We start from the raw sequence: 16010 nt of genomic DNA on the forward strand, positions 1-16010 counted from the left end.
GTATATGGTACAACCCAAAGGTTTTGTCGATCCTAAAAATGCTTGACAAGGTATGCAAACTTCAGCGTTCCATTTATGGACTGAAGCAAGCATCCCGGAGTTGGAACCTACGCTTTGATAGAGTGATCAAAGATTTTGGTTTTATACGGACTCATGGTGAGGCCTGTATTTACAAGAAAGTGAGTGGGAGCTCTGTAGCATTCCTGATATTATATGTAGATGACATATTGTTGATTGGGAATGATATAGAACTTTTAAGCAGCATTAAAGGTTATTTGAATAAGTCTTTTTCAATGAAAGACCTTGGTGAAGCAGCATACATTTTAGGCATCAAGATTTATAGAGATAGATCAAGACGCCTAATAGGCCTTTCACAAAGTACATATCTGGACAAGATTCTAAAGAAGTTTAGAATGGATGAAAGCAAGAAAGGGTTCTTGCCTATGTTGCCAGGTAAGGTCTTGAGTAAGACTCAAGGTCCGGCTACGGGAGATGAAAGAGAAAGGATGAGCAAGATCCCCTATGCTTCGGCGGTAGGCTCTATCATGTACGCCATGCTGTGTACTAGACCGGATATCGCACATGCTGTTAGTTTGACCAGCGAGATATCAAAGTGATCCGGGGATGGAACATCTGGACGGCGGTCAAGAATATCCTGAAGTACTTGAAAAGGACTAAGGATATGTTTCTTTGTTATGGCGGTGACCAAGAGCTCGTTGTAACCGGTTACACCGATGCAAGTTGGAACACCGACCACGATGACTCTAAGTCTCGGTGCGGGTACGTGTTTATATTGAATGGTGCGGCGGTAAGGCTGGAGCAGTTCCAAGCAATGCACGGTGGCGAAATCTTCAACGAGAATCTGAATATATAGCGGCTTCGGAGGCTTCATCGGAAGCGGTATGGATGAAGAGGTTCATTGTTGAGCTTGGTGTGGTTCCTAGTGCATTGGACCCGCTAGTCATTTATCGTGACAACACGGGTGCCATCGCCAATGCAAAGGAACCAAGGTCACACAAGAAGCTGAAGCATATCAAGGCTGCGTTTTCATTCGATTCGCGAGTACATCGAAGATGGTGAAGTAGAGATTTGCAAAGTACACACGGATCCGAATGTTGCGGATCCGTTGACTAAAGCTCTCCCAAGGGCAAAGCATGACCAACACCGGAATGCCATGGGTGTTAGGTACCTTACAATGTAATCTAGATTATTGACTCTAGTGCAAGTGGGAGACTGTTGGAGATATGCCCAAGAGGCAATAATAAAGTGATTATTATAATATCTTTGTGTTTATGATAAATGTTTATATACCATGCTATAATTGTATAAACCGAAACATTGATACATGTGTGTTATGTAAACAACAAGGAGTCCCTAGTAAGCCTCTTGTATAACTAGCTTGTTGATTAATAGATGATCATGGTTTCGTGATCATGAACATTGGATGTTATTAATAACAAGGTTATGTCATTAGTTGAATGATATAATGGACACACACCCAAATGAGCGTAGCATAAGATCAAGTCATTAAGTTCATTTGCTATAAGCTTTCAATACATAGTTGTCTTAATCCTTCGACCATGAGATCATGTAAATCACTTACACCGAAAGGGTACTTTGATTACATCAAACGTCATTGCGTAAATGGGTGACAATAAAGGTGGGATTAAGTATCTGGAAAGTGTGAGTTGAGGCATATGGATCAACAGTGGGATTTGTCCATCCTAATGACGGATAGATATACTCTGGGCCCTCTCGGTGGAATGTCATCTGATTAGCTTGCAAGCATATGAATAGTTCATAAGAGATCACATACCACGGTACGAGTAAAGAGTACTTGTCGGTAACGAGGTTGAACAAGGTATGGAGATACCGATGATCAAACCTCGAACAAGTAAAATATCGCGAGACAAAGGGAATTGGCATCGTATGTAAATGGTTCAATCGATCACTAAGTCATCGTTGAATATGTGGGAGCCATTATGGATCTCCAGATCCCGCTATTGGTTATTGCTCGGAGAGGAGTCTCGACCATGTACGCATAGTTCGCGAACCGTAGGGTGACGCGCTTAAGGTTCGATGTCGCATAAGTAGATTCGGAATATGAGTTGGAGTCCGAAGTTTTTGTTCGGAGTCTCGGATGGGATCCAGGACATCACGAGGAGGTCCGGAATTGTCCGGAGAATAAGATTCATATATGGGAAGTCAATTTCCGGGGTTCGGGAAAAAGTCCGGTGTTTTGACCGGAGCTTCTAGAAGGTTCTAGAGGGCCACCAGTGGGCCCACCACCCCGGGAGAGGCCACATAGGCGCCACATGGCATAGTGGGTCCTACCCACCATGACATGTGGGCCTAGGCCGGCCCCCCCTTAGAGATAAGATCTATCTCTAGTTTAAATGGTTTAAATCTAGAGATAAGATCTATCTCCTAAAATAAATGGTTTAAATTAGGAGATAAGGGGGAAAACTTGGGGGAGGAGTTTGCCCCCCATGTGGCCGGCCAAAGAGGGTTGGTGGGCCCTAGGGGAAACCCTAGGCCGACCCCCACCTATATAAAGAGGGAGGGGGTGGCCGGCCAAGCCCCCACACCATTGCCTCCTCCTCCGGCCGCCTCTCCCTCCACCATACGCTGTCCGGGCTTAGGCGAAGCCTCGCGGTTTTCTTCCTCCACCACCACCACCACGCCGTCGTGCTGCTGGACGTTGGAGGAGATCTACCACACCTCCGCTGCCCGGCCGGAACGGGAGAGGAAGGAGCTTCATCGACACCGTACGCGCGACCGAGTACGGAAGTGCTGCCGGATTGCGGCACCGGGGACGATCGTCTACACCAACAACGAGATTAATCTCGTAGGCTTTGGAATCTTCGAGGGTTAGTCTCATCTCCATCTCGTTGCTTAGATCTAGTAGATTGGATCTTGGGTGTTCCATAGATTAGATCTGTTGGTTTTATTCGCTTTGCGGTAGGAAATTTTTTGTTTTCTATGCAACGAACCCCATCAGAACGTGCTAAGATCATCACTGCGATGTGGTCCATATGGCACTCACGGAATAAATGGAAACATGATGAGGTACACATTGATCCCGTGTTTTCAGTGAAAGCTACAAGGGAGAGTCTCTTCCTTCTTGATATTCCTCGGTAGCAGATTGTGTTGCCAGGTCATGGATGTCATCCTCCGGATTTGAATCACGTGAAGATTAATACAGATGGAGCCATTGATTTTGCTGATGGTAATGGTGGTGCAGGTGGTGTTGCCGGATCGGCGAATTGTCTTGTTGGAGCATGGTGCAAGGCTCTACCTGGGATTACTGATCCTCTCATTGCAGAGTGCATGGCAGTGCGTGATGGCGTCCTCCTCGCCAAAATCCGAGGGCTCACGCAAGTGATAATGGAAACAGATTGTCTGGAGGTGGTGAACCTCTGGATAACTCGCCACAATTCTCGTTCTATTGTGGCTCCTTTACTAGTAGAGATTGGAGAGCTAGCATTTTCTTTTAATCATTTTGATATTCAGCGTGTAATACGGCCAGCTAACTACCCGACGCACCTCTGTGCAAAGCGCGTGCAAGCACTTTGAGTGTGACTGAGAGTTGGATGAACCCGACTCCTAGCTTCATGTTCAGTAGCCTTTTGGTTGATTGTTCAGTGAATGCGTTTGTTTATAAAGCTCTCTAAATTTCCCGAAAAAAGAGAAGGGGGTGGTTAGGAGGGCAGTGGGACCCCAGCCCACAGAGTTCAAACCCTAGATTTGACACTTTGGTGTCTCATTAAGGCGAAATATTTTTCAATGGGAGGCACCGTTCATAGGGTAGAGTGTGTGTGCGTGCCTTCATAGGGGTGAGTGCATGCAGGGGCGGAGCCAGGATTTGACCATAGGGGGGCGAGGAAGACGACAACCACAAAACGACATAGAGGATTTTTTTTCAACACATGTAACATCAATATAAAAATGACAATTTGACAAATAGGTGGTGGCTTTATCTTCATTTTTTCATTGGATTGTCTTTCTGTTCATTTTTAAGCAATATTTTAAAAAATAAATTTTACTTCAGATTTTCTCTCGCTTTTGTCTTTCAACTGTGTGTCAATATACAAATTGATGTACGTTTCCTATTCAACAGAACAAGAAAATTAGCTAGTAGTATGTATAGATTGAACTGTAATATTAATACACGCCATACCTTAGGTACAAACATATAGTATCACAGATTGCACTCAGATCGCGGCGCGGCGCCTGAGCGGCTGAGCGGCAAGCGCTAGAACATATCCTGCTCTGATCTCCCGGTGTGGTCGACTGGTGGCGTATGGAGGCAGAGAGCTGCGGGCGGCGGCGGGGGCAATGCCCTAAAACAGTTAATCTGTCGCCGATTGATCGATCGATCTATAATTCCCAGTGAAACTGTATGGCTAGTCAATCCAGAGCGACTTTTGAAGTTTCGATCCAGGAAAACAAGGCCACGCCACGGTAGGGACATGGACTAGTGGGCTTTTGTACATAGTACTATGTTTCAAAAAAGAAAAGGACTCGGTAATCATTCGAGTAGAACCAAATCTTTTGACATAACCAGGTCTTGCTACCTCGTAAATTAGCCTACGAATAGACTATTCTTGTTCAACTCACTTCATTTAGGAGAATTTATAAGCCATGACTCTTTGTTGAGAAGATTTACGGTTTGTTGTTTTCCATCGTTGGCTATGCTCGTCGCCGTCGCCTGTGCGTGCCTCACGGCAAGATAGATAGGGAAGAAAGGTCCAGGCTGACGTCATAATTAGCCGACTAAACAAGTTGGTAATAATAATATTATTATTACAATGCAAATAAAAAATATACAGGTGTTGTGGTGTAGGGGTTAGCACGTCAGTTTTACACTCTGAAGATCTCCGGTTCAAGTCCGGACGACGCCAATATTTTTTTCCCTGGTATTTTCGTATTTTTCTATTGTTTGTTATTTCTTTCTTTAATTTTGGTAAATTGGTTTTTTTAATGATTACGAATAGACAGGTTTCGTGGTGTAGGGGTTAGCACATCAGTTTAACACGCTGAAGATCCCCGGTTCAAGTCCGGGCGAAACCAATGTTTTTTTCCCTGGTATTTTCATATTTTTCTATTGTTCGTTATTTCTTTCTTTAATTTTGGTAAATTGGTTTTTTTACTGATTACGAATAGACAGGTTTCGTGGTGTAGGGGTTAGCACGTCAGTTTAACACGCTGAAGATCCCCGGTTCAAGTCCGGGCGAAACCAATACATTTTTAGTATTTTTCTTTTTGTTATTCTCAAAAATACCATGGAGGGCTCTCACCACGGTCTTTCGGGTCAATGGAAAACCTCCGGACAAGTGTTGCGAACTTGAGATGCCCACGTGTCTAGCCTGTAACGAGCTACCCATTTCATGCTTTTGTACAGGAAAAAAATCGTCTGGCGTTAACGATTAAGCTGAACTGCCTCTGCATGTGTTCGGTGTTAGCTAACTGCGGGTTCGTCATACTTTAAAGCTCCTGGGAAGAAAAGCTTCCATCTTTTAACCGCAGGCAAATGATTGTATAATGATTGACTATTTCAGGAGAAATATATAAGCTTGCTTGATGAGTACAATATATTTATCTAAATTCTAAAATGGCTAGATTATGTGCTAATCATTGCACACAGGCAAGCAGGCAGATACCACACATATACTTAGCTGGACACTTGCTTTTTTTTCTTTTTTTGAGATGGGACACTTGCTTTTTGTTGAGTGCTTTGTCATTGGCTTGAGGATAATTCCGTGAACCACCTATATCTGGCGATGTGAGAGGTTTATCTGAATTCTGGGAGCAGATAAGACGTCACATTTGTTTCCTTTGCTAGTTTACATGTATTTCTCCACCTAGCATAAATTGTGTGCCGATAAGAGCATAAGGGTGTTCTAACAACTCTCGTGTCCTACCTCTGGACTCTTTTAATCGACGCGGAGACCAGCTCAAACATGCTAGCTAGCAGCCTTCACAACGGCGCATCGATTTAATAGGTCCAGAGGGAGTACTTTCTAACAATATCTGCACTTTCCAGTCCAGTTTACCACTTCATATGCTGAAGAAGATTGTTTTATTAACAATTTACATGCATGTGAATAAGAGAGATTTCAGTATCCGAGGAGAACTATATAAGCTGTGGCATAAGGAAAAAATTATCATCTGGTATTACTACTGATTAAACTGAGCTGCTTCTGCACGTGTTAGGTTTTATCTAGCTGCAGGTTTTTTTTTGCGGCCGGGTTTTAGCTAGCTGCAGGTTTATCATAGTTTGAAGCTCCCGGGAAAAAGATCATCCAAATCCACAAACAAATCATTGTACGGAGTACAATGATTGATTATTTGTGGAGAGCTATATAAGCTGCGGCATGAAACAAATCTAGGTGAACTGTATGAACTGTGCTAGGCCTACCCGCCTACATATGTAAGAATCATGACATGTCTAAGCATTCTATTGCACTGATTCGCTAAATCAATAAGGTTGTCCTACCAATATCTGCACTTTCCAGTCTAGTTTACCGCTTCATATGCTGAAGAAGAGATCTTGAAGATTTTTATGACAATTCTCATGCATGTGATCAAACCGGATGGAAGCAAATAGAATGACAAGAGAAATTTCAGTATTTGAGACTTATTATGTTTCGGTGATGTGTAGAGCACAAGTAGCAGTGTCCAAATTTTACCAATGTAATTTCTCATGCCGTGCAACAAAGTACCTTTGTAGAAGATAATATAGTCTTTTTGTATCCGACAAACAATGGTTGGATTAATATTTCCAAAACATGTTGATGAGTGATGTTCTATTAATTCTGTAAAAAGTTGCTGAAGTGTTGTCGCCAAATGACACATGACAGTTCAGCTTAGATGACTGGTACAGTGAGGCTGGATCTCTCCTTGAGTTTGCCAATCTAATGATATCTCCTCGCTTCCATGTGACACTTACTTTTTCCTTCATATGATGATTACTTAACCCCAAAATCTTGATCTCTGCTTCTCTTATTTTCCTTTCTGCAATTGTGAAGTATCATATGAGAACAAAGGAGTTGCATTTTGATGATATGCTGAAGTAATATATTGGTGGATGTTATTCAGCCTATCAAGACACGCAGGAATCAGGACCCATCAACTCACCATGAGATTTGATGGGATATTCTCATATTGAAGATATCCCTTGTTCCATAATCAGAAGGAAAAACAGTTGCGTCGACAACCAGAAATATGGGGTCCGGTGAGTAGGTATTCAGGTTGGAGTCGGAGTGTTGCTATTTGCTACCATTGAACGAAGAGTCAATATTCTCGAGTTTAGTATTGATCATCCCATAAGGCATCAAGCGACTTCAACCATCTTTTTTGTCTCCCTGTACCTTATCAAAAGAAACACATGCATTTTTTTGAACATCTGGTGTGTGGGTGTGTGGTCAGTGTCCAAGCGTGCAACTTGCCAGCATCTAGCTGCACTTGTTTAATGAGTCGGCACCAATCTTTGCAGCATGATCCATGCATGCACGCGTGTCCAAGAACAAATCAGAAACCAAGAAATTTTAAAACGGGTAAGAACAGCATTAATCCATAGGTTTTGGTCTAGATAATGTCACTAGCTTTGCTTCACAACTACTCAGCCAAACTGCATTTTGCCGTTTGCGGCTGTCAGACTTCAGCATCCTTAAACGGGGATGAGATCACCAACCGAAGCACTTCGCCAGAAACTCAGGCAACAGAACGGAAAGGGAGCTTCCGAACCGATGATTCTTGCCGCCAGACGGCGATGTATCACCTCAGGCAATGGTAACCGGACGGCGGCACGTGTGTGATCTTACAGGTCTCGTGTCGCCCTCTGTTCTCTTTGCTGCTGCCAAGAACATGCCTCGTGTGATTTCCATGCCGATTTAGGCTACAGTTCAAGTACAAGGATTTGGTTTTGTGTTATGTCTGTCTTATCCGTTGCATTTTTTTTATTTTGAACTAGATTATAGCGTGTGCTTTGTGTTTGCAGACCGAATAAATCATGATTTTTTAAGGATAAGATCAACCATCATGATCGAGCTAGTGGCCTAACCTTAGGACTTGACATGTTATATAGGCCTAGTGATACACATAATCAGCTCGCGGTAGCTCTCAAGTTAGCCTACGAATTGACTAGTATTTTTTTTTTTTTGAACAAACAGAGGGGTTCTAGACCCAGGTGGAGCTTTACTGAAGGAACACGTGGAACCTACAATTTGAACATAAGGCCTTCTCATTTACCAAAAACAGCCTAGCAAAGGAAAATAAAAAGCAATCAAGGACATGGGTGCCTCCGCCACCAATCGCCAGTGATCTCTAGGCGTCTCCGCCGAGATCCGAGAGCGGGTTGCTCGGCTCTCCTCCGACGAACAAATCCGACCACCAGCCACCTCTAGGATAACGGGGACAAACCACTTGGTACCCTAGATGCGTCGAGCTCTCGCAATGGATCGAGCAGGCCTCTACCACGGAGGTTGAAGATGGGCCGCAATACCGGCCGAAGATCACGGCGACGACAGTCTCCATGTGTTGCGCACGAGGAATAGCTCCGAAGCAGGTAGAATCACAATGCCACCGATCGAAAAGAGATCCCCTGCCTGCGCCACCACCACCACGGCAAGAGGGACAGAGCAGCTCCTCAAGATCTGGGTAGCAAGATCCACAACATCGCTTATTGAAGGAAGCCTCGCCGGATCTGCAGCCTCCACCACACCTCCACCTTGGAGGGTCGCCGGAGAGCATCACCGGAGCCGCTCGATGCGACACCAAGACACCAAAGCGGCGAGCTTCCATGGCATCACACCAGACTCCATAAAGGTAAAACTGGGACAAGCCCAAACCCTAGACCTAGAGCTACACCTACAGAGAGAGGGAGGAGAAGACCTAAGAACTACACTAGATCTACTACCGGCACCATTCCGCGGCTCCGGTCCAGTTCGGAGGCATAGAGGAAGAGACTAGGTGGAGGAGTTTTCTGGGAGAGGCCTAGAGAGGAGAGAGGGGTCAAGTGAGGTGTGTTTTAATTGTCTTATATTGTTTCAACTCATTCCATTAAATGAGGAAAAATATCAGCCGACTAAATGGTAAACTAATAAAATTATTACTATTAGGGGTATGCACCTCAGTTTCACGCTATGAAGATCTGCGGTTCAAGTCCTGATGACGCCAATGTTTTAATCCCCTTGTATTTTCGTAGTTTGTTTACTGTTCGTCTTATTTTTTGTCAAATAAAAAGTTTGACTTATTAAAAATAAAAAAGGTGTCGTGGTGTAGGGGTTAGCACGTCAGTTTCACACTCTGAAGATCTCCGGTTCAAGTCCGGACGATGCCAAATTTTATCTGCTGTCTTTTCGTATTTTATTTACTGTTTGTTTTTATTTATTTATTACTTCCTTTTTGCATGTTAACAGTGTCGTTAATTACTACTATTAAAATAAAATAATTGTTTGTGCGAAATTATGAACGCGATTGTAGATATTAAGCCAAAACATGCTATATTTTAGATTAACCCAAAAACGCTATCTTTTCCAACATCTGGTTGCGCGTTTGAATTGAAGCTTATTAGTGCATGAATTAGGTGATCTTTGTCGATTGCCATATATTTTGTGTAGCTTTCATATCATGTAATAAGTATTAATTACTACCTAATTTTTTATAAAGACCATTTTATCTCATCAATTATGCATTTCTTTTTGTTATGATAGTGTCCAACTAAATCTTGACATCTACCCGCCCCCTCAGCCGCCGCCTCGCCGCCTCCTCCTCTGCCGCCCCCCTCCCGGGCGGCGGCGGAGGATCTCCCTGCCTCGCTCCGAGCAGCCGCCCCCGGACCGCCGCACCTCAGCCGCCGCTGCTGCCGGCCCCGGCCCCGGCTCCGGCCCCGGGCACGACGGTGGTGGCGGCGCCCCTTCCGTCGAACGACGAGGGGGAGGAGAGGGTTTCGGTGGCGTTCCATGGGAGGTGATGAAGCGCCGGTGGAGGAAGCTGGACGGCACGGCTACTTGGCCGGGGCCTGATGCTCTCCATCGGTAGCCATGGAGGATTCGGTGGAGCGGTGGCGGCCTCCGCCCCGGTGATGGTTCAGCGGTGGTACGCATGATCCGCGCCGCCGTCCACTTCCCTAGTGATCCGGCTGGAGGGACTGGGAGCGTGGGGGCTGCTGGTCTTGCTTTGTTTTTGGTGGCGGTCCTCGGGTTTCTCGCAAGCGAAGATGAAGATCTACCGGAGGTCAGTTTGCTTTGATCTGGCTGGAGAGATGAGTTCCGGAAAGCTCCGCTGGCGAATGGAACAGTGCATATTTTGCCTGCAGTGGTGTGGTATTCGGTCGCGCGCACCCATGTTTTTATTCCGACCGTTTGGTTCCGGAGGGAGCGTCGTGAAGCTATATTCTGTGTTGACATCAGGTGACTTTTTGGTCCATGATGAAGCCGGGAGAAGGAATATCATGAAGGCCGGATTGGTGGATTGGCTAAAGGAGGTTCGAGTCAACGTGATGCTGAGGGATCTGCTTGGCGTTCCGGGCTTGCAGCAGTGGTATGCATGTGGGGGCGGCAGCACAGGGGAAGTTTAGAGTCTTACCTCTCAGGGTGAAAACCCAAGGTCTGGCCTTAACTGGTTGTGCCTGACAATGTTCTTGTTGGAGGCATTGTTTTGAGAGTGGGGACTATCTTCAGGGTGAAAACCTAAGACCTTTGGTCGGACGACGACGGCGCTGGTGCACTGTTTCCTTCTTGGAGGCGTCGCTTTTGGAGAGTCTGTACTTCAGATGTTGTCACGGTGGTGGTTGTATTGCTATTGCTAGGCTAGAAGGGTTTAGCGGGACTTTTATTTCTTAGTTTTCTTTACTCTTTTTTGGCTGTGTGCATCCGTACTGCCATTAGGGTGGGGCGTTGTCGCAGAGGCTGGATGTAATTGGTATCTTTCGATATTAATATATTCCCTTTATCAAAAAAATTTCTTTTTGTTATTCTCAAAAATACCACAGAAAGCTACATATCAGAATCGGTACGTTCCCAGGTGAGGCGATTGAGGCGGCGGCTCCAGAACCAATCTAGGGTTCCGTACTCCTCGCCGGCGACGCTGTTGGTTCGTTCCGCCTCCAGCGGCTTTGGGGCCTTGGAGGTATGGCGGACCACGGCTCCTCGCCGGCGGGGAGATTTTGTCCTTTTTAGCTTATTTTGCAGTGTCTTGTTCGGGATGGTGAAGCGGCGGCAACATCCTGAAGTCAGAATAAGGTCCTCCCTGCCCTATCCCCGTTCCGGTGGTGCGTCTAGCGCTGGCGGAGGGCGCGTGGAGTTGTGTGTCCGACGGATCTTCTGGGATCCGGTCGGTTATCGTGTTCGATGGTGTGGTTATTTGTCAGTCTCTTCCGATCTACGGTTATCATCAACGGCGAGGATTACTGCTCTGGTGCGTTGGTTCTTTAGGGCCTTAGCACGACGACTTCCCGTCTGTCTACTACAACAAGCTCTACTACGACAAGCTTTGCCTGAATCCGGTGATGGAGGGGCGAGGACAGCGGCGCGCCTTCGGCTCGTGCTAGCGTTTGTAGTCGTCGCTAGGTGGTCCAAATACCTATTTGTAATTTTTATTACTTTTTGAGCTATTTGTATTACGGTTGATGATTATTAATAGATCGGTGGAATTTTCGCGAAAAAAAAAATACCACAGAAAGCTCTCTCCACGATTTCCCGGGTCACTGAAAAACCTGTCCTTGAGAATTTCTGGCCACGAATCTGTTATTCAATACTACATCCTTTCCACAATACAAGCTTTTTTAGAAGACTAAAACGGAGTGATAGAATACCCATTTCGAAGGAAATAAGACTTTAGTTGTTATAAGCAAAATGCTTAGAGCTTTATAACTCACACATACGCTTCTGGAGGCAAAGGTGTCGAGATGCTACCCCTGGTCCTGCATGTACTGAAATGCAAGCAGCTTATCTCGCAAGTCTAGCCTATAACAAACTTGGAAAAAGAATCGTCTGGCATTACCGATTAAACTGAACTGGCTCTGCATGTGTTAGGTGTTTCCTAGCTGCATGTGCATCGGCTCCTGGGGGGAAATGTCAATCTTCTATCCACAAACAAGTTAAATGATTGTACAATGATGGACTACCTGAAGAGAGATGTACAAGCTGCGATATACAACAAGTTTGTCTGAACCGTCTGGATTATGTGCTAATCATTGTACACAGGCAAGCAGGCAGATACCACACATATACTTAGCTGGTCACTTGCTTTTTGTTGAGTGATTCGTCGTTTGCTTGACGATAATTCCGTGAACCAACCACAGCTGGCGATGCGAGGGGTTTATCTGAATTCTGGAAGTGGGTAAGGCGTCGCATTTGCATCCTTTTCTCTTTTGACTTGTATTTTCTGCACCTAGTGTAAATTGCATGGTGATACGAGCATATGGAGACTACACAACTAACCAATGTGTAGCATTGTAGCAAAGTAGCAGCAGAGAGTGACACGAGATCTACCGAAGGGTCTACATAAGAAATGACATATACAGTCCAAAGATAATTGTCTTCCAATCACATTTTCCAAACAAGATTCTTTCTTTTTCTAAAGATATATGCCTCGCCTTAGAGGGGATGGAAAACCTTTCGAGCTAATTAGGTTTGAATAATGAGCATGGTAGGGTCAACTACAAGATAATGATTTGCTGAGCAAAACCAAATCAAATAATTGTGTCTTGTGTATGATTGCTAGGCCCGGATCCAATTACGCCAGTAATGATGGCCAACCCTGAACTTAAGATGCTTGGAAGGAAGTTGGAACCTGTGATCGACAGATTTTTGGCCAACCTCCCAATGATGGGGATCCATCGGAGCTCGACCTTGCCTTTCCCTACACTCCATGTACACCTATACGTGCCATTTGCTGCGCCACCAACCGGCTGAGGTGACGGCGATCTGGCTCCAACACGCACCGAAGTCCAATGCCGAAGAGTATATACATGTGTAGGATACACGGTGAAGGCGGTTTCGTGCAAACACTGGGGATATTTAGTCGGTAGAACCTCTTTTAGGTCCTCCCTCCCTTAAAAAAAAAAGCTTCACAATTTTTTCTAGATCGATACGGATGCACCTATAGCTAAAATATGTCTATATACTCCCTCCGTCTCACCAAAAGTGTCTTAATTTTATTAAAATTTAAATTTATAAATTAAAAAAAATTATTTATTTAGATACTATTTAGTAGGTTGATACATTTAAATTTTAAGAAAGCTGAGACACTTTTGATGGGACAGATGGGACAGAGTGAGTACATTCGTATTTAGACAAAGTTAAGAAGTTATTTTTATGAACAGATGGAGTACAAAGATCACGCACGAAAGTGTACTAGTAACTGCTCTGTATGGCCCTTAAATGCATTTTATTTTGATTAAAAAGGAATATATTAATATCAAAAATATACTAATTACACAATGCCTCTGCACTAACAAGATGACCAAAAATATCAAGAATGCATAGAATAAATGAAAATAATAAAGAAGAACAGAAAACAAAAACCGTCGTCGTGGTGATAAAACACTCGCAACAGTAGCACTCTAACAACACCAAAGACAACACCCATACTACAGAAGAGATTCTCTAAAAATAACACTTCCAAGAAAAAAACAATGCACAAACATTCTCGTTGTTCGATCAAAGATTCTGGATTTTCACCGTTAGAAAGTTTAAGTTCACAAAACAATTTCTTCAGCAAAGTCATTGCCAAGTACAACCAATGAAAGTCAGGCCTTGGATTTTCATTCTACAATTTGCGACTCGGTACTCGAGAAGCACCACCAAAAACGAAGACGTCCATCTATGCTGGTACCCTCTCTTGCCAAGACCACTGTTGCAATTCACCAAACACCCGACGCACAAGAAGATCCTATGCAACATAGACATCATTGCAACCAATACACCTCTCCGCCATAACTTTAAAGCCTTCAATCACAGCCACCATGACTTTCTTCACATCTGTCAATATTATGAAAATTTATACTTAGAGATGTCTCATGGCACCAACAAGAAAGCGAAACCTCGCGCCACACTCCCGTGAAGCCTCACTAGTTGAAGATAAGGACCTGCACGACATGTTTGATTCCGATCTAGATATCGAGTGGCGCCATGCGCAAAACAGTGGAGATATCCGAGAGGAAGACCCAAACTTGTCGATGGCTGGATCAAGGAGGCCGATATGAAGCAGATCAACGACTTGGCTCTCAGAGATCAACATGGCCAAGCCACGTTTATTCAGACCAAGCCAGCACCCCCATGCCACCAGCTAGCTCCTAGCAAGACTGGTCGTCCAATCACCCACCAGCATTCCATAAGCCATGACGATAGAGGAGGAGACGACCTAGACCGCCGCGGTCGTGAGCACAATGACGATGGAAAAAATTGTTGCGGACATGATCCACGCCGCAACAACCATCGACGCCGACCAGATCTACGCACTGGACGCCAGGAACTGTGCGCCACCACAGCAGCCGAGCGGATCAACACATGGAGTGAAGCCGGTCATATCCGACTGCAAGACACGGCCCACACTTCTTGTCCTCATGTGCAGCCAGGCCGCCAACCCTTCCTGCACCGCGCCGAGCTGGCCTTTGCTAAGGATGGCGCACTGCCCATGCATCCTTCCGCGCCCACAATGAGCTCCCTCCCAAGTTGCCTTCGAACTTCGGGGTCATTGCCATCGCGTCGAGGCAAGCAACAGCGACAGAGGAAGAGCGTCCTGGGTGGAGGACCTATTCGGCGGTGCTCTCGCGGTTTCCCCCATGACGCCCAAGTGAAACGACACAGGAAACGGTCTCAAAGCTATCTTAAAGTGGGGAAGAATTTCACTTGCCCTGCCTCCGCAGTCCGCACCAACTAGAGATGTATACGGTCATTAAGCATGAGTATAAGATTTTAAATCTTGGTTAAGAACCAATCCTGAACCTGACGATAAATTGCATGAGTACTAATTTTCAAGTATAATCTAAATTCGTGTCGATGAGAATTTAAATCCAGGTGTTAGGTTCGTACATCCGGCCAGCTAGGCTCTTATTGCGAATTTAGGCAAAAAATAATATTTAGTGTCGAAACAGTAGTAACTTTTTTTTTAAGTTACTGACTAATGCACATCCGGACAATAGCGACGTGCGTAGTGCGTGCGTACGAGAGATAGCTCGAGTCATCCATCCAGAGGTACACGCAAAAGAGACGTAGCACTACCCAAGGCACGGACGAGCGCAATGTTCGGCGAGATCTGTCCTAACGCTGAACTGTACACGTAGATTGATTAGTTCTTCAGAGGAGTACCGAGTTCAATACTTGGATTAACTGAGGAATGACTAGTGCATTATCTTTGAGAGTACCGTCAACAAAATATGCAGTACTAGGAGCATCACTGATTGCGTCAACCAATCAGTGTTATTGACCTCAACTTTGTCTCTGTTTGGTTTGTTGCAGGGGGAGATGCTAGAATACCAGGAAGCAGTACTATGTAGTACTGCACGTCCTAAATAAATGAAGCAGATAAAATAGTTTCAAAGATTGCACGAAACAAACACGTGCAAGTGTACTAGCACCTCAGGGTCGGGTACTGTTCACTCCTCAGAATTCAGGAATACTTTTTTCGCCTGAAGATTTATCACGGGGGTTGGTTTGTTTGACAAAACGAGCGCAGGCGACCGTACTGTCGCGTACATGTCACTGCGACGGGATTAATGGCGAGCCGGTCGAAGGGACCATGTGAAACGCTTGACATGGACTCTAGTCTCATGATGCTGGCCACAGTAGTCCTCGTGGCAGAGACTCCTAACCATTTCCGATCTGCCTGTAGTACGAATCCAAGTGACGAATGCGTCCTTTCCGACGAAGAAAACATTGCATTTACAAGGAACAAAATTTGGAGCTCCTAGTGGAGTATTTGGAGCAACCAATGTATCGGCAATTTGCACAAAAGTAACCTAATGTCGAAACAAATTTCAAAAGTAAACCTTCCCCGAAACA

At 45.0% G+C, this 16010-nt stretch overlaps 4 non-coding genes across 4 annotated transcripts; all 4 read left to right on the forward strand.

The window, feature by feature from the left end:
* Positions 1-4831: 4831 nt before the first annotated feature.
* On the forward strand, positions 4832-4904 carry TRNAV-UAC. Its single transcript has one exon. It is a non-coding gene; the product is annotated as a tRNA-Val (tRNA).
* A 96-nt stretch (positions 4905-5000) lies between these two features.
* On the forward strand, positions 5001-5073 carry TRNAV-AAC. The gene has a single exon. It is a non-coding gene; the product is annotated as a tRNA-Val (tRNA).
* Positions 5074-5169: 96 nt separating this feature from the next.
* On the forward strand, positions 5170-5242 carry TRNAV-AAC. The gene has a single exon. It is a non-coding gene; the product is annotated as a tRNA-Val (tRNA).
* Positions 5243-9270: 4028 nt separating this feature from the next.
* TRNAV-CAC lies at positions 9271-9343 on the forward strand. Its single transcript has one exon. It is a non-coding gene; the product is annotated as a tRNA-Val (tRNA).
* Positions 9344-16010: the final 6667 nt, after the last annotated feature.

The sequence above is a fragment of the Lolium rigidum genome, chromosome 3 (genome assembly GCF_022539505.1).
Source record: "Lolium rigidum isolate FL_2022 chromosome 3, APGP_CSIRO_Lrig_0.1, whole genome shotgun sequence".
In the NCBI taxonomy this organism is placed as follows: domain Eukaryota; kingdom Viridiplantae; phylum Streptophyta; class Magnoliopsida; order Poales; family Poaceae; genus Lolium; species Lolium rigidum.